Here is a 19,026-nt window from a genome sequence, read left to right on the forward strand (position 1 = left end):
GTTAATAGACTAACAGTGGACTTTTCCATTTGCAGAATATATTGAATGACCAGCAGAGGCAGTGTTGCAGAAGATGATTTCTCTGAGTTGCTGAACCCAAAACAAAACAAAAAAAAAGTTCAGCAGCTTTCGGCTCGATTTACCAGTTTACATGGTGAGTCAAACTCTCAATTTACCATTTTGCTTGTCCTTAAAAGAAGTTCAAGGCATCTGATGGCTCTCAGCTCCTTTTAGTGGGGTATTACGCAAGAATATTATTTGTCAAGACTGAAGCGATATGGATGGCGCCATGGTCATCAGGATAGCTTTTCAAAGATGTTGATTGTCTACAAGGCTGACAATCCTACTTTAAATACTTGTTCTAACAATATGTCAACAGAGAAAATTAGTGTCTTTGAGGTTGAAATGAGGTGTCTTATATTGGAGCAATTGACTTACTCTCGCATGGTGGGAAGCTAATTTAACCTTCCTACCTTCACACTACATGTGTGACTCTTATACTCAAGAAGGATTTCTCTTTAGGAGACTCTGTGTTCTTGTACCTCCAGACCCCTTTCAAAACAGGAGCCCAATGCTTTCAATATTGCAGAGTCCTTTCCCATTACACCTCCCACTTGGTTTGCAGTCATAATTACAGATCGTTACCTAGTGCGGAATTCCTAATGCCTCATTGTTCTGTGTAATTGTCACCCATGGTAATTGGTCAAATGGTGCCCTGACATCATAATGCTACTGCAGGATGTCATCTGACATGAGGGCAAGCAATAGAATACATTTATCATGGTATTGAAATGGGTAGTAGGAAAGACAGGACTCCAGGATGAAGGCAAAGATTGTGAGATTAAATAAACAAGGAAATTACATGAGATGTATTCATTAGTTTTATGGTGTCGGTGATCATAATATTCTCAGGTTCTCTATAGGTGAACTGATAGGGATTTGCAAGAATGAAGATGTCAGAATATGTTGTTTATAGCTTTTCTCATTCCCACTAACTGTAGCATAAACCTTCCTCCGTAAACTTATCAGATCACTTAATGGTCATTGGTGTACCATAACCTAAACGAATTGCTGTGAGCAAGGTACACTGTCACTTGGATAGCAATGAGATCTTTTTATCTACATTCTAATATAGGTGCTAGGGTTGTGTAGAGAGTGGTAGGAAAGGAGGATTGAGATTGACAGGTATGCTAGGTTGAAAATAATAATGAGATTTGAATTATTTTTGAGCTGTGGATTTTCAATATTATAGACGTCATAGTACTGATTAATAACCCTTTATCAAAATCTGTTTGTTGTTGTGTTGCATTAGTTTGGGAATATTCAGGTTCTGTTAATAGACTAACAGTGGACTTTTCCATTTGCAGAATATATTGAATGACCAGCAGAGGCAGTGTTGCAGAATATGATTTCTCTGAGTTGCTGAACCCAAAACAAAACAAAAAAAAAGTTCAGCAGCTTTCGGCTCGATTTACCAGTTTACACGGTGAGTCAAACTCTCAATTTACCATTTTGCTTGTCCTTAAAAGAAGTTCAAGGCATCTGATGGCTCTCAGCTCCTTTTAGTGGGGTATTACGCAAGAATATTATTTGTCAAGACTGAAGCGATATGGATGGCGCCATGGTCATCAGGATAGCTTTTCAAAGATGTTGATTGTCTACAAGGCTGACAATCCTACTTTAAATACTTGTTCTAACAATATGTCAACAGAGAAAATTAGTGTCTTTGAGGTTGAAATGAGGTGTCTTATATTGGAGCAATTGACTTACTCTCGCATGGAGGGAAGCTAATTTAACCTTCCTACCTTCACACTGCATGTGTGACTCTTATATTCAAGAAGGATTTCTCTTTAGGAGACTCTGTGTTCTTGTACCTCCAGACCCCTTTCAAAACAGGAGCCCAATGCTTTCAATATTGCAGAGTCCTTTCCTATTACACCTCCCACTTGGCTTGCAGTCATAATTACAGATCGTTACCTAGTGCGGAATTCCTAATGCCTCATTGTTCTGTGTAATTGTCACCCATGGCAATTGGTCAAATGGTGCCCTGACATCATAATGCTACTGCAGGATGTCATCTGACATGATGGCAAGCAATAGAATACATTTATCATGGTATTGAAATGGGTAGTAGGAAAGACAGGACTCCAGGCTGAAGGCAAAGATTGTGAGATTAAATAAACAAGGAAATTACATCAGATTTATTCATTAGTTTTATGGTGTCGGTGATCATAATATTCTCAGGTTCTCTATAGGTGAACTGATGGGGATTTGCAAGAATGAAGATGTCAGAATATGTTGTTTATAGCTTTTCTCATTCCCACTAACTGTAGCATAAACCTTCCTCCGTAAACTTATCTGATCACTTAATGGTCATTGGTGTACCATAACCTAAAAGAATTGCTGTGAGCAGGGTACGCTGTTGCTTTGGTAGCAATGAGATCTTTTTATCTACATTCTAATATAGGTGCTAGGGTTGTGTAGAGAGTGGTAGGAAATGAGGATTAAGATTGACAGGTATGCTAGGTTGAAAATTATATTGAAATTTGAATTCTTTTTGAGCTGTGGATTTTTAAATATTATAGACGTCATAGTACTGATTAATAACCCTTTATCAAAATCTGTTTGTTGTTGTGTTGCATTAGTTTGGGAATATTCAGGTTCTGTTAATAGACTAACAGTGGACTTTTCCATTTGCAGAATATATTGAATGACCAGCAGAGGCAGTGTTGCAGAAGATGATTTCTCTGAGTTGCTGAACCCAAAACAAAACAAAAAAAAAAGTTCAGCAGCTTTCGGCTCGATTTACCAGTTTACATGGTGAGTCAAACTCTCAATTTACCATTTTGCTTGTCCTTAAAAGAAGTTCAAGGCATCTGATGGCTCTCAGCTCCTTTTAGTGGGGTATTACGCAAGAATATTATTTGTCAAGACTGAAGCGATATGGATGGCGCCATGGTCATCAGGATAGCTTTTCAAAGATGTTGATTGTCTACAAGGCTGACAATCCTACTTTAAAAACTTGTTCTAACAATATGTCAACAGAGAAAATTTGTGTCTTTGAGGATGAAATGAGGTGTCTTATATTGGAGCAATTGACTTACTCTCGCATGGTGGGAAGCTAATTTAACCTTCCTACCTTCACACTGCATGTGTGACTCTTATACTCAAGAAGGATTTCTCTTTAGGAGACTCTGTGTTCTTGTACCTCCAGACCCCTTTCAAAACAGGAGCCCAATGCTTTCAATATTGCAGAGTCATTTCCCATTACACCTCCCACTTGGCTTGCAGTCATAATTACAGATCGTTACCTAGTGCGGAATTCCTAATGCCTCATTGTTCTGTGTAATTGTCACCCATGGCAATTGGTCAAATGGTGCCCTGACATCATAATGCTACTGCAGGATGTCATCTGACATGATGGCAAGCAATAGAATACATTTATCATGGTATTGAAATGGGTAGTAGGAAAGACAGGACTCCAGGCTGAAGGCAAAGATTGTGAGATTAAATAAACAAGGAAATTACATCAGATTTATTCATTAGTTTTATGGTGTCGGTGATCATAATATTCTCAGGTTCTCTATAGGTGAACTGATGGGGATTTGCAAGAATGAAGATGTCAGAATATGTTGTTTATAGCTTTTCTCATTCCCACTAACTGTAGCATAAACCTTCCTCCGTAAACTTATCAGATCACTTAATGGTCATTGGTGTACCATAACCTAAACGAATTGCTGTGAGCAAGGTACACTGTCACTTGGATAGCAATGAGATCTTTTTATCTACATTCTAATATAGGTGCTAGGGTTGTGTAGAGAGTGGTAGGAAAGGAGGATTGAGATTGACAGGTATGCAAGGTTGAAAATAATAATGAGATTTGAATTCTTTTTGAGCTGTGGATTTTCAAATATTATAGACGTCATAGTACTGATTAATAACCCTTTATCAAAATCTGTTTGTTGTTGTGTTGCATTAGTTTGGGAATATTCAGGTTCTGTTAATAGACTAACAGTGGACTTTTCCATTTGCAGAATATATTGAATGACCAGCAGAGGCAGTGTTGCAGAAGATGATTTCTCTGAGTTGCTGAACCCAAAACAAAACAAAAAAAAAAGTTCAGCAGCTTTCGGCTCGATTTACCAGTTTACATGGTGAGTCAAACTCTCAATTTACCATTTTGCTTGTCCTTAAAAGAAGTTCAATGCATCTGATGGCTCTCAGCTCCTTTTAGTGGGGTATTACGCAAGAATATTATTTGTCAAGACTGAAGCGATATGGATGGCGCCATGGTCATCAGGATAGCTTTTCAAAGATGTTGATTGTCTACAAGGCTGACAATCCTACTTTAAATACTTGTTCTAACAATATGTCAACTGAGAAAATTAGTGTCTTTGAGGTTGAAATGAGGTGTCTTATATTGGAGCAATTGACTTACTCTCGCATGGAGGGAAGCTAATTTAACCTTCCTACCTTCACACTGCATGTGTGACTCTTATATTCAAGAAGGATTTCTCTTTAGGAGACTCTGTGTTCTTGTACCTCCAGACCCCGTTCAAAACAGGAGCCCAATGCTTTCAATATTGCAGAGTCCTTTCCTATTACACCTCCCACTTGGCTTGCAGTCATAATTACAGATCGTTACCTAGTGCGGAATTCCTAATGCCTCATTGTTCTGTGTAATTGTCACCCATGGCAATTGGTCAAATGGTGCCCTGACATCATAATGCTACTGCAGGATGTCATCTGACATGATGGCAAGCAATAGAATACATTTATCATGGTATTGAAATGGGTAGTAGGAAAGACAGGACTCCAGGCTGAAGGCAAAGATTGTGAGATTAAATAAACAAGGAAATTACATCAGATGTATTCATTAGTTTTATGGTGTCGGTGATCATAATATTCTCAGGTTCTCTATAGGTGAACTGATGTGGATTTGCAAGAATGAAGATGTCAGAATATGTTGTTTATAGCTTTTCTCATTCCCACTAACTGTAGCATAAACCTTCCTCCGTAAACTTATCAGATCACTTAATGGTCATTGGTGTACCATAACCTAAAAGAATTGCTGTGAGCAGGGTACGCTGTTGCTTTGGTAGCAATGAGATCTTTTTATCTACATTCTAATATAGGTGCTAGGGTTGTGTAGAGAGTGGTAGGAAATGAGGATTAAGATTGACAGGTATGCTAGGTTGAAAATTATATTGAAATTTGAATTCTTTTTGAGCTGTGGATTTTTAAATATTATAGACGTCATAGTACTGATTAATAACCCTTTATCAAAATCTGTTTGTTGTTGTGTTGCATTAGTTTGGGAATATTCAGGTTCTGTTAATAGACTAACAGTGGACTTTTCCATTTGCAGAATATATTGAATGACCAGCAGAGGCAGTGTTGCAGAAGATGATTTCTCTGAGTTGCTGAACCCAAAACAAAACAAAAAAAAAAAGTTCAGCAGCTTTCGGCTCGATTTACCAGTTTACATGGTGAGTCAAACTCTCAATTAACCATTTTGCTTGTCCTTAAAAGAAGTTCAATGCATCTGATGGCTCTCAGCTCCTTTTAGTGGGGTATTACGCTAGAATATTATTTGTCAAGACTGCAGAGATATGGATGGCGCCATTGGAATCAGGATAGCTTTTCTAAAATGTTGATTGTCTACAAGGCTGACAATCCTACTTTAAATACTTGTTCTAACAATATGTCAACAGAGAAAATTAGTGTCTTTGAGGTTGAAATGAGGTGTCTTATAGTGGGGCAATCGACTTACTCTCGCATGGAGGGAAGCTAATTTAACCTTCCTACCTTCACACAGCATGTGTGACTCTTATACTCAAGAAGGATTTCTCTTTAGGATACTCTGTGTTCTTGTACCTCCAGACCCCTTTCAAAACAGGAGCCCAATGCTTTCAATATTGCAGAGTCCTTTCCCATTACACCTCCCACTTGGCTTGCAGTCATTATTACAGATCGTTACCTAGTGCGGAATTCCTAATGCCTCATTGTTCTGTGTAATTGTCACCCATGGCAATTGGTCAAATGGTGCCCTGACATCATAATGCTACTGCAGGATGTCATCTGACATGATGGCAAGCAATAGAATACATTTATCATGGTATTGAAATGGGTAGTAGGAAAGACAGGACTCCAGGCTGAAGGCAAAGATTGTGAGATTAAATAAACAAGGAAATTACATGAGATTTATTCATTAGTTTTATGGTGTCGGTGATCATAATATTCTCAGGTTCTCTATAGGTGAACTGATAGGGATTTGCAAGAATGAAGATGTCAGAATATGTTGTTTATAGCTTTTCTCATTCCCACTAACTGTAGCATAAACCTTCCTCCGTAAACTTATCAGATCACTTAATGGTCATTGGTGTACCATAACCTAAACGAATTGCTGTGAGCAAGGTACACTGTCACTTGGATAGCAATGAGATCTTTTTATCTACATTCTAATATAGGTGCTAGGGTTGTGTAGAGAGTGGTAGGAAAGGAGGATTGAGATTGACAGGTATGCTAGGTTGAAAATAATAATGAGATTTGAATTCTTTTTGAGCTGTGGATTTTCAAATATTATAGACGTCATAGTACTGATTAATAACCCTTTATCAAAATCTGTTTGTTGTTGTGTTGCATTAGTTTGGGAATATTCAGGTTCTGTTAATAGACTAACAGTGGACTTTTCCATTTGCAGAATATATTGAATGACCAGCAGAGGCAGTGTTGCAGAAGATGATTTCTCTGAGTTGCTGAACCCAAAACAAAACAAAAAAAAAGTTCAGCAGCTTTCGGCTCGATTTACCAGTTTACATGGTGAGTCAAACTCTCAATTTACCATTTTGCTTGTCCTTAAAAGAAGTTCAAGGCATCTGATGGCTCTCAGCTCCTTTTAGTGGGGTATTACGCAAGAATATTATTTGTCAAGACTGAAGCGATATGGATGGCGCCATGGTCATCAGGATAGCTTTTCAAAGATGTTGATTGTCTACAAGGCTGACAATCCTACTTTAAATACTTGTTCTAACAATATGTCAACAGAGAAAATTAGTGTCTTTGAGGTTGAAATGAGGTGTCTTATATTGGAGCAATTGACTTACTCTCGCATGGTGGGAAGCTAATTTAACCTTCCTACCTTCACACTACATGTGTGACTCTTATACTCAAGAAGGATTTCTCTTTAGGAGACTCTGTGTTCTTGTACCTCCAGACCCCTTTCAAAACAGGAGCCCAATGCTTTCAATATTGCAGAGTCCTTTCCCATTACACCTCCCACTTGGTTTGCAGTCATAATTACAGATCGTTACCTAGTGCGGAATTCCTAATGCCTCATTGTTCTGTGTAATTGTCACCCATGGTAATTGGTCAAATGGTGCCCTGACATCATAATGCTACTGCAGGATGTCATCTGACATGAGGGCAAGCAATAGAATACATTTATCATGGTATTGAAATGGGTAGTAGGAAAGACAGGACTCCAGGATGAAGGCAAAGATTGTGAGATTAAATAAACAAGGAAATTACATGAGATGTATTCATTAGTTTTATGGTGTCGGTGATCATAATATTCTCAGGTTCTCTATAGGTGAACTGATAGGGATTTGCAAGAATGAAGATGTCAGAATATGTTGTTTATAGCTTTTCTCATTCCCACTAACTGTAGCATAAACCTTCCTCCGTAAACTTATCAGATCACTTAATGGTCATTGGTGTACCATAACCTAAACGAATTGCTGTGAGCAAGGTACACTGTCACTTGGATAGCAATGAGATCTTTTTATCTACATTCTAATATAGGTGCTAGGGTTGTGTAGAGAGTGGTAGGAAAGGAGGATTGAGATTGACAGGTATGCTAGGTTGAAAATAATAATGAGATTTGAATTATTTTTGAGCTGTGGATTTTCAATATTATAGACGTCATAGTACTGATTAATAACCCTTTATCAAAATCTGTTTGTTGTTGTGTTGCATTAGTTTGGGAATATTCAGGTTCTGTTAATAGACTAACAGTGGACTTTTCCATTTGCAGAATATATTGAATGACCAGCAGAGGCAGTGTTGCAGAATATGATTTCTCTGAGTTGCTGAACCCAAAACAAAACAAAAAAAAAGTTCAGCAGCTTTCGGCTCGATTTACCAGTTTACACGGTGAGTCAAACTCTCAATTTACCATTTTGCTTGTCCTTAAAAGAAGTTCAAGGCATCTGATGGCTCTCAGCTCCTTTTAGTGGGGTATTACGCAAGAATATTATTTGTCAAGACTGAAGCGATATGGATGGCGCCATGGTCATCAGGATAGCTTTTCAAAGATGTTGATTGTCTACAAGGCTGACAATCCTACTTTAAATACTTGTTCTAACAATATGTCAACAGAGAAAATTAGTGTCTTTGAGGTTGAAATGAGGTGTCTTATATTGGAGCAATTGACTTACTCTCGCATGGAGGGAAGCTAATTTAACCTTCCTACCTTCACACTGCATGTGTGACTCTTATATTCAAGAAGGATTTCTCTTTAGGAGACTCTGTGTTCTTGTACCTCCAGACCCCTTTCAAAACAGGAGCCCAATGCTTTCAATATTGCAGAGTCCTTTCCTATTACACCTCCCACTTGGCTTGCAGTCATAATTACAGATCGTTACCTAGTGCGGAATTCCTAATGCCTCATTGTTCTGTGTAATTGTCACCCATGGCAATTGGTCAAATGGTGCCCTGACATCATAATGCTACTGCAGGATGTCATCTGACATGATGGCAAGCAATAGAATACATTTATCATGGTATTGAAATGGGTAGTAGGAAAGACAGGACTCCAGGCTGAAGGCAAAGATTGTGAGATTAAATAAACAAGGAAATTACATCAGATTTATTCATTAGTTTTATGGTGTCGGTGATCATAATATTCTCAGGTTCTCTATAGGTGAACTGATGGGGATTTGCAAGAATGAAGATGTCAGAATATGTTGTTTATAGCTTTTCTCATTCCCACTAACTGTAGCATAAACCTTCCTCCGTAAACTTATCTGATCACTTAATGGTCATTGGTGTACCATAACCTAAAAGAATTGCTGTGAGCAGGGTACGCTGTTGCTTTGGTAGCAATGAGATCTTTTTATCTACATTCTAATATAGGTGCTAGGGTTGTGTAGAGAGTGGTAGGAAATGAGGATTAAGATTGACAGGTATGCTAGGTTGAAAATTATATTGAAATTTGAATTCTTTTTGAGCTGTGGATTTTTAAATATTATAGACGTCATAGTACTGATTAATAACCCTTTATCAAAATCTGTTTGTTGTTGTGTTGCATTAGTTTGGGAATATTCAGGTTCTGTTAATAGACTAACAGTGGACTTTTCCATTTGCAGAATATATTGAATGACCAGCAGAGGCAGTGTTGCAGAAGATGATTTCTCTGAGTTGCTGAACCCAAAACAAAACAAAAAAAAAGTTCAGCAGCTTTCGGCTCGATTTACCAGTTTACATGGTGAGTCAAACTCTCAATTTACCATTTTGCTTGTCCTTAAAAGAAGTTCAAGGCATCTGATGGCTCTCAGCTCCTTTTAGTGGGGTATTACGCAAGAATATTATTTGTCAAGACTGAAGCGATATGGATGGCGCCATGGTCATCAGGATAGCTTTTCAAAGATGTTGATTGTCTACAAGGCTGACAATCCTACTTTAAATACTTGTTCTAACAATATGTCAACAGAGAAAATTAGTGTCTTTGAGGTTGAAATGAGGTGTCTTATATTGGAGCAATTGACTTACTCTCGCATGGTGGGAAGCTAATTTAACCTTCCTACCTTCACACTACATGTGTGACTCTTATACTCAAGAAGGATTTCTCTTTAGGAGACTCTGTGTTCTTGTACCTCAAGACCCCTTTCAAAACAGGAGCCCAATGCTTTCAATATTGCAGAGTCCTTTCCCATTACACCTCCCACTTGGTTTGCAGTCATAATTACAGATCGTTACCTAGTGCGGAATTCCTAATGCCTCATTGTTCTGTGTAATTGTCACCCATGGTAATTGGTCAAATGGTGCCCTGACATCATAATGCTACTGCAGGATGTCATCTGACATGATGGCAAGCAATAGAATACATTTATCATGGTATTGAAATGGGTAGTAGGAAAGACAGGACTCCAGGCTGAAGGCAAAGATTGTGAGATTAAATAAACAAGGAAATTACATCAGATTTATTCATTAGTTTTATGGTGTCGGTGATCATAATATTCTCAGGTTCTCTATAGGTGAACTGATGGGGATTTGCAAGAATGAAGATGTCAGAATATGTTGTTTATAGCTTTTCTCATTCCCACTAACTGTAGCATAAACCTTCCTCCGTAAACTTATCAGATCACTTAATGGTCATTGGTGTACCATAACCTAAACGAATTGCTGTGAGCAAGGTACACTGTCACTTGGATAGCAATGAGATCTTTTTATCTACATTCTAATATAGGTGCTAGGGTTGTGTAGAGAGTGGTAGGAAAGGAGGATTGAGATTGACAGGTATGCAAGGTTGAAAATAATAATGAGATTTGAATTCTTTTTGAGCTGTGGATTTTCAAATATTATAGACGTCATAGTACTGATTAATAACCCTTTATCAAAATCTGTTTGTTGTTGTGTTGCATTAGTTTGGGAATATTCAGGTTCTGTTAATAGACTAACAGTGGACTTTTCCATTTGCAGAATATATTGAATGACCAGCAGAGGCAGTGTTGCAGAAGATGATTTCTCTGAGTTGCTGAACCCAAAACAAAACAAAAAAAAAGTTCAGCAGCTTTCGGCTCGATTTACCAGTTTACATGGTGAGTCAAACTCTCAATTTACCATTTTGCTTGTCCTTAAAAGAAGTTCAAGGCATCTGATGGCTCTCAGCTCCTTTTAGTGGGGTATTACGCAAGAATATTATTTGTCAAGACTGAAGCGATATGGATGGCGCCATGGTCATCAGGATAGCTTTTCAAAGATGTTGATTGTCTACAAGGCTGACAATCCTACTTTAAATACTTGTTCTAACAATATGTCAACAGAGAAAATTAGTGTCTTTGAGGTTGAAATGAGGTGTCTTATATTGGAGCAATTGACTTACTCTCGCATGGTGGGAAGCTAATTTAACCTTCCTACCTTCACACTACATGTGTGACTCTTATACTCAAGAAGGATTTCTCTTTAGGAGACTCTGTGTTCTTGTACCTCCAGACCCCTTTCAAAACAGGAGCCCAATGCTTTCAATATTGCAGAGTCCTTTCCCATTACACCTCCCACTTGGTTTGCAGTCATAATTACAGATCGTTACCTAGTGCGGAATTCCTAATGCCTCATTGTTCTGTGTAATTGTCACCCATGGTAATTGGTCAAATGGTGCCCTGACATCATAATGCTACTGCAGGATGTCATCTGACATGAGGGCAAGCAATAGAATACATTTATCATGGTATTGAAATGGGTAGTAGGAAAGACAGGACTCCAGGATGAAGGCAAAGATTGTGAGATTAAATAAACAAGGAAATTACATGAGATGTATTCATTAGTTTTATGGTGTCGGTGATCATAATATTCTCAGGTTCTCTATAGGTGAACTGATAGGGATTTGCAAGAATGAAGATGTCAGAATATGTTGTTTATAGCTTTTCTCATTCCCACTAACTGTAGCATAAACCTTCCTCCGTAAACTTATCAGATCACTTAATGGTCATTGGTGTACCATAACCTAAACGAATTGCTGTGAGCAAGGTACACTGTCACTTGGATAGCAATGAGATCTTTTTATCTACATTCTAATATAGGTGCTAGGGTTGTGTAGAGAGTGGTAGGAAAGGAGGATTGAGATTGACAGGTATGCTAGGTTGAAAATAATAATGAGATTTGAATTATTTTTGAGCTGTGGATTTTCAATATTATAGACGTCATAGTACTGATTAATAACCCTTTATCAAAATCTGTTTGTTGTTGTGTTGCATTAGTTTGGGAATATTCAGGTTCTGTTAATAGACTAACAGTGGACTTTTCCATTTGCAGAATATATTGAATGACCAGCAGAGGCAGTGTTGCAGAATATGATTTCTCTGAGTTGCTGAACCCAAAACAAAACAAAAAAAAAGTTCAGCAGCTTTCGGCTCGATTTACCAGTTTACACGGTGAGTCAAACTCTCAATTTACCATTTTGCTTGTCCTTAAAAGAAGTTCAACGCATCTGATGGCTCTCAGCTCCTTTTAGTGGGGTATTACGCAAGAATATTATTTGTCAAGACTGAAGCGATATGGATGGCACCATGGTCATCAGGATAGCTTTTCAAAGATGTTGATTGTCTACAAGGCTGACAATCCTACTTTAAATACTTGTTCTAACAATATGTCAACTGAGAAAATTAGTGTCTTTGAGGTTGAAATGAGGTGTCTTATATTGGAGCAATTGACTTACTCTCGCATGGAGGGAAGCTAATTTAACCTTCCTACCTTCACACTGCATGTGTGACTCTTATATTCAAGAAGGATTTCTCTTTAGGAGACTCTGTGTTCTTGTACCTCCAGACCCCTTTCAAAAAAGGAGCCCAATGCTTTCAATATTGCAGAGTCCTTTCCTATTACACCTCCCACTTGGCTTGCAGTCATAATTACAGATCGTTACCTAGTGCGGAATTCCTAATGCCTCATTGTTCTGTGTAATTGTCACCCATGGCAATTGGTCAAATGGTGCCCTGACATCATAATGCTACTGCAGGATGTCATCTGACATGATGGCAAGCAATAGAATACATTTATCATGGTATTGAAATGGGTAGTAGGAAAGACAGGACTCCAGGCTGAAGGCAAAGATTGTGAGATTAAATAAACAAGGAAATTACATCAGATTTATTCATTAGTTTTATGGTGTCGGTGATCATAATATTCTCAGGTTCTCTATAGGTGAACTGATGGGGATTTGCAAGAATGAAGATGTCAGAATATGTTGTTTATAGCTTTTCTCATTCCCACTAACTGTAGCATAAACCTTCCTCCGTAAACTTATCTGATCACTTAATGGTCATTGGTGTACCATAACCTAAAAGAATTGCTGTGAGCAGGGTACGCTGTTGCTTTGGTAGCAATGAGATCTTTTTATCTACATTCTAATATAGGTGCTAGGGTTGTGTAGAGAGTGGTAGGAAATGAGGATTAAGATTGACAGGTATGCTAGGTTGAAAATTATATTGAAATTTGAATTCTTTTTGAGCTGTGGATTTTTAAATATTATAGACGTCATAGTACTGATTAATAACCCTTTATCAAAATCTGTTTGTTGTTGTGTTGCATTAGTTTGGGAATATTCAGGTTCTGTTAATAGACTAACAGTTGACTTTTCCATTTGCAGAATATATTGAATGACCAGCAGAGGCAGTGTTGCAGAAGATGATTTCTCTGAGTTGCTGAACCCAAAACAAAACAAAAAAAAAAAGTTCAGCAGCTTTCGGCTCGATTTACCAGTTTACATGGTGAGTCAAACTCTCAATTAACCATTTTGCTTGTCCTTAAAAGAAGTTCAATGCATCTGATGGCTCTCAGCTCCTTTTAGTGGGGTATTACGCTAGAATATTATTTGTCAAGACTGCAGAGATATGGATGGCGCCATTGGAATCAGGATAGCTTTTCTAAAATGTTGATTGTCTACAAGGCTGACAATCCTACTTTAAATACTTGTTCTAACAATATGTCAACAGAGAAAATTAGTGTCTTTGAGGTTGAAATGAGGTGTCTTATAGTGGGGCAATCGACTTACTCTCGCATGGAGGGAAGCTAATTTAACCTTCCTACCTTCACACTGCATGTGTGACTCTTATACTCAAGAAGGATTTCTCTTTAGGAGACTCTGTGTTCTTGTACCTCCAGACCCCTTTCAAAACAGGAGCCCAATGCTTTCAATATTGCAGAGTCCTTTCCCATTACACCTCCCACTTGGCTTGCAGTCATAATTACAGATCGTTACCTAGTGCGGAATTCCTAATGCCTCATTGTTCTGTGTAATTGTCACCCATGGCAATTGGTCAAATGGTGCCCTGACATCATAATGCTACTGCAGGATGTCATCTGACATGATGGCAAGCAATAGAATACATTTATCATGGTATTGAAATGGGTAGTAGGAAAGACAGGACTCCAGGCTGAAAGCAAAGATTGTGAGATTAAATAAACAAGGAAATTACATGAGATTTATTCATTAGTTTTATGGTGTCGGTGATCATAATATTCTCAGGTTCTCTATAGGTGAACTGATAGGGATTTGCAAGAATGAAGATGTCAGAATATGTTGTTTATAGCTTTTCTCATTCCCACTAACTGTAGCATAAACCTTCCTCCGTAAACTTATCAGATCACTTAATGGTCATTGGTGTACCATAACCTAAACGAATTGCTGTGAGCAAGGTACACTGTCACTTGGATAGCAATGAGATCTTTTTATCTACATTCTAATATAGGTGCTAGGGTTGTGTAGAGAGTGGTAGGAAAGGAGGATTGAGATTGACAGGTATGCTAGGTTGAAAATAATAATGAGATTTGAATTCTTTTTGAGCTGTGGATTTTCAAATATTATAGACGTCATAGTACTGATTAATAACCCTTTATCAAAATCTGTTTGTTGTTGTGTTGCATTAGTTTGGGAATATTCAGGTTCTGTTAATAGACTAACAGTGGACTTTTCCATTTGCAGAATATATTGAATGACCAGCAGAGGCAGTGTTGCAGAAGATGATTTCTCTGAGTTGCTGAACCCAAAACAAAACAAAAAAAAAGTTCAGCAGCTTTCGGCTCGATTTACCAGTTTACATGGTGAGTCAAACTCTCAATTTACCATTTTGCTTGTCCTTAAAAGAAGTTCAAGGCATCTGATGGCTCTCAGCTCCTTTTAGTGGGGTATTACGCAAGAATATTATTTGTCAAGACTGAAGCGATATGGATGGCGCCATGGTCATCAGGATAGCTTTTCAAAGATGTTGATTGTCTACAAGGCTGACAATCCTACTTTAAATACTTGTTCTAACAATATGTCAACAGAGAAAATTAGTGTCTTTGAGGTTGAAATGAGGTGTCTTATATTGGAGCAATTGACTTACTCTCGCATGGTGGGAAGCTAATTTAACCTTCCTACCTTCACACTACATGTGTGACTCTTATACTCAAGAAGGATTTCTCTTTAGGAGACTCTGTGTTCTTGTACCTCCAGACCCCTTTCAAAACAGGAGCCCAATGCTTTCAATATTGCAGAGTCCTTTCCCATTACACCTCCCACTTGGTTTGCAGTCATAATTACAGATCGTTACCTAGTGCGGAATTCCTAATGCCTCATTGTTCTGTGTAATTGTCACCCATGGTAATTGGTCAAATGGTGCCCTGACATCATAATGCTACTGCAGGATGTCATCTGACATGAGGGCAAGCAATAGAATACATTTATCATGGTATTGAAATGGGTAGTAGGAAAGACAGGACTCCAGGATGAAGGCAAAGATTGTGAGATTAAATAAACAAGGAAATTACATGAGATGTATTCATTAGTTTTATGGTGTCGGTGATCATAATATTCTCAGGTTCTCTATAGGTGAACTGATAGGGATTTGCAAGAATGAAGATGTCAGAATATGTTGTTTATAGCTTTTCTCATTCCCACTAACTGTAGCATACACCTTCCTCCGTAAACTTATCAGATCACTTAATGGTCATTGGTGTACCATAACCTAAAAGAATTGCTGTGAGCAGGGTACGCTGTTGCTTTGGTAGCAATGAGATCTTTTTATCTACATTCTAATATAGGTGCTAGGGTTGTGTAGAGAGTGGTAGGAAATGAGGATTAAGATTGACAGGTATGCTAGGTTGAAAATATATTGAAATTTGAATTCTTTTTGAGCTGTGGATTTTTAAATATTATAGACGTCATAGTACTGATTAATAACCCTTTATCAAAATCTGTTTGTTGTTGTGTTGTGTTGCATTAGTTTGGGAATATTCAGGTTCTGTTAATAGACTAACAGTTGACTTTTCCATTTGCAGAATATATTGAATGACCAGCAGAGGCAGTGTTGCAGAAGATGATTTCTCTGAGTTGCTGAACCCAAAACAAAACAAAAAAAAAAAGTTCAGCAGCTTTCGGCTCGATTTACCAGTTTACATGGTGAGTCAAACTCTCAATTAACCATTTTGCTTGTCCTTAAAAGAAGTTCAATGCATCTGATGGCTCTCAGCTCCTTTTAGTGGGGTATTACGCTAGAATATTATTTGTCAAGACTGCAGAGATATGGATGGCGCCATTGGAATCAGGATAGCTTTTCTAAAATGTTGATTGTCTACAAGGCTGACAATCCTACTTTAAATACTTGTTCTAACAATATGTCAACAGAGAAAATTAGTGTCTTTGAGGTTGAAATGAGGTGTCTTATAGTGGGGCAATCGACTTACTCTCGCATGGAGGGAAGCTAATTTAACCTTCCTACCTTCACACTGCATGTGTGACTCTTATACTCAAGAAGGATTTCTCTTTAGGAGACTCTGTGTTCTTGTACCTCCAGACCCCTTTCAAAACAGGAGCCCAATGCTTTCAATATTGCAGAGTCCTTTCCCATTACACCTCCCACTTGGCTTGCAGTCATAATTACAGATCGTTACCTAGTGCGGAATTCCTAATGCCTCATTGTTCTGTGTAATTGTCACCCATGGCAATTGGTCAAATGGTGCCCTGACATCATAATGCTACTGCAGGATGTCATCTGACATGATGGCAAGCAATAGAATACATTTATCATGGTATTGAAATGGGTAGTAGGAAAGACAGGACTCCAGGCTGAAGGCAAAGATTGTGAGATTAAATAAACAAGGAAATTACATGAGATTTATTCATTAGTTTTATGGTGTCGGTGATCATAATATTCTCAGGTTCTCTATAGGTGAACTGATAGGGATTTGCAAGAATGAAGATGTCAGAATATGTTGTTTATAGCTTTTCTCATTCCCACTAACTGTAGCATAAACCTTCCTCCGTAAACTTATCAGATCACTTAATGGTCATTGGTGTACCATAACCTAAACGAATTGCTGTGAGCAAGGTACACTGTCACTTGGATAGCAATGAGATCTTTTTATCTACATTCTAATATAGGTGCTAGGGTTGTGTAGAGAGTGGTAGGAAAGGAGGATTGAGATTGACAGGTATGCTAGGTTGAAAATAATAATGAGATTTGAATTCTTTTTGAGCTGTGGATTTTCAAATATTATAGACGTCATAGTACTGATTAATAACCCTTTATCAAAATCTGTTTGTTGTTGTGTTGCATTAGTTTGGGAATATTCAGGTTCTGTTAATAGACTAACAGTGGACTTTTCCATTTGCAGAATATATTGAATGACCAGCAGAGGCAGTGTTGCAGAAGATGATTTCTCTGAGTTGCTGAACCCAAAACAAAACAAAAAAAAAGTTCAGCAGCTTTCGGCTCGATTTACCAGTTTACATGGTGAGTCAAACTCTCAATTTACCATTTTGCTTGTCCTTAAAAGAAGTTCAAGGCATCTGATGGCTCTCAGCTCCTTTTAGTGGGGTATTACGCAAGAATATTATTTGTCAAGACTGAAGCGATATGGATGGCGCCATGGTCATCAGGATAGCTTTTCAAAGATGTTGATTGTCTACAAGGCTGACAATCCTACTTTAAATACTTGTTCTAACAATATGTCAACAGAGAAAATTAGTGTCTTTGAGGTTGAAATGAGGTGTCTTATATTGGAGCAATTGACTTACTCTCGCATGGTGGGAAGCTAATTTAACCTTCCTACCTTCACACTACATGTGTGACTCTTATACTCAAGAAGGATTTCTCTTTAGGAGACTCTGTGTTCTTGTACCTCCAGACCCCTTTCAAAACAGGAGCCCAATGCTTTCAATATTGCAGAGTCCTTTCCCATTACACCTCCCACTTGGTTTGCAGTCATAATTACAGATCGTTACCTAGTGCGGAATTCCTAATGCCTCATTGTTCTGTGTAATTGTCACCCATGGTAATTGGTCAAATGGTGCCCTGACATCATAATGCTACTGCAGGATGTCATCTGACATGAGGGCAAGCAATAGAATACATTTATCATGGTATTGAAATGGGTAGTAGGAAAGACAGGACTCCAGGATGAAGGCAAAGATTGTGAGATTAAATAAACAAGGAAATTACATGAGATGTATTCATTAGTTTTATGGTGTCGGTGATCATAATATTCTCAGGTTCTCTATAGGTGAACTGATAGGGATTTGCAAGAATGAAGATGTCAGAATATGTTGTTTATAGCTTTTCTCATTCCCACTAACTGTAGCATAAACCTTCCTCCGTAAACTTATCAGATCACTTAATGGTCATTGGTGTACCATAACCTAAAAGAATTGCTGTGAGCAGGGTACGCTGTTGCTTTGGTAGCAATGAGATCTTTTTATCTACATTCTAATATAGGTGCTAGGGTTGTGTAGAGAGTGGTAGGAAATGAGGATTAAGATTGACAGGTATGCTAGGTTGAAAATTATATTGAAATTTGAATTCTTTTTGAGCTGTGGATTTTTAAATATTATAGACGTCATAGTACTGATTAATAACCCTTTATCAAAATCTGTTTGTTGTTGTGTTGCATTAGTTTGGGAATATTCAGGTTCTGTTAATAGACTAACAGTTGACTTTTCCATTTGCAGAATATATTGAATGACCAGCAGAGGCAGTGTTGCAGAAGATGATTTCTCTGAGTTGCTGAACCCAAAACAAAACAAAAAAAAAAAGTTCAGCAGCTTTCGGCTCGATTTACCAGTTTACATGGTGAGTCAAACTCTCAATTAACCATTTTGCTTGTCCTTAAAAGAAGTTCAATGCATCTGATGGCTCTCAGCTCCTTTTAGTGGGGTATTACGCTAGAATATTATTTGTCAAGACTGCAGAGATATGGATGGCGCCATTGGAATCAGGATAGCTTTTCTAAAATGTTGATTGTCTACAAGGCTGACAATCCTACTTTAAA

This window comes from Lissotriton vulgaris, chromosome 11 (assembly GCF_964263255.1).
Source record: "Lissotriton vulgaris chromosome 11, aLisVul1.2, whole genome shotgun sequence".
Lineage (NCBI taxonomy): Eukaryota > Metazoa > Chordata > Amphibia > Caudata > Salamandridae > Lissotriton > Lissotriton vulgaris.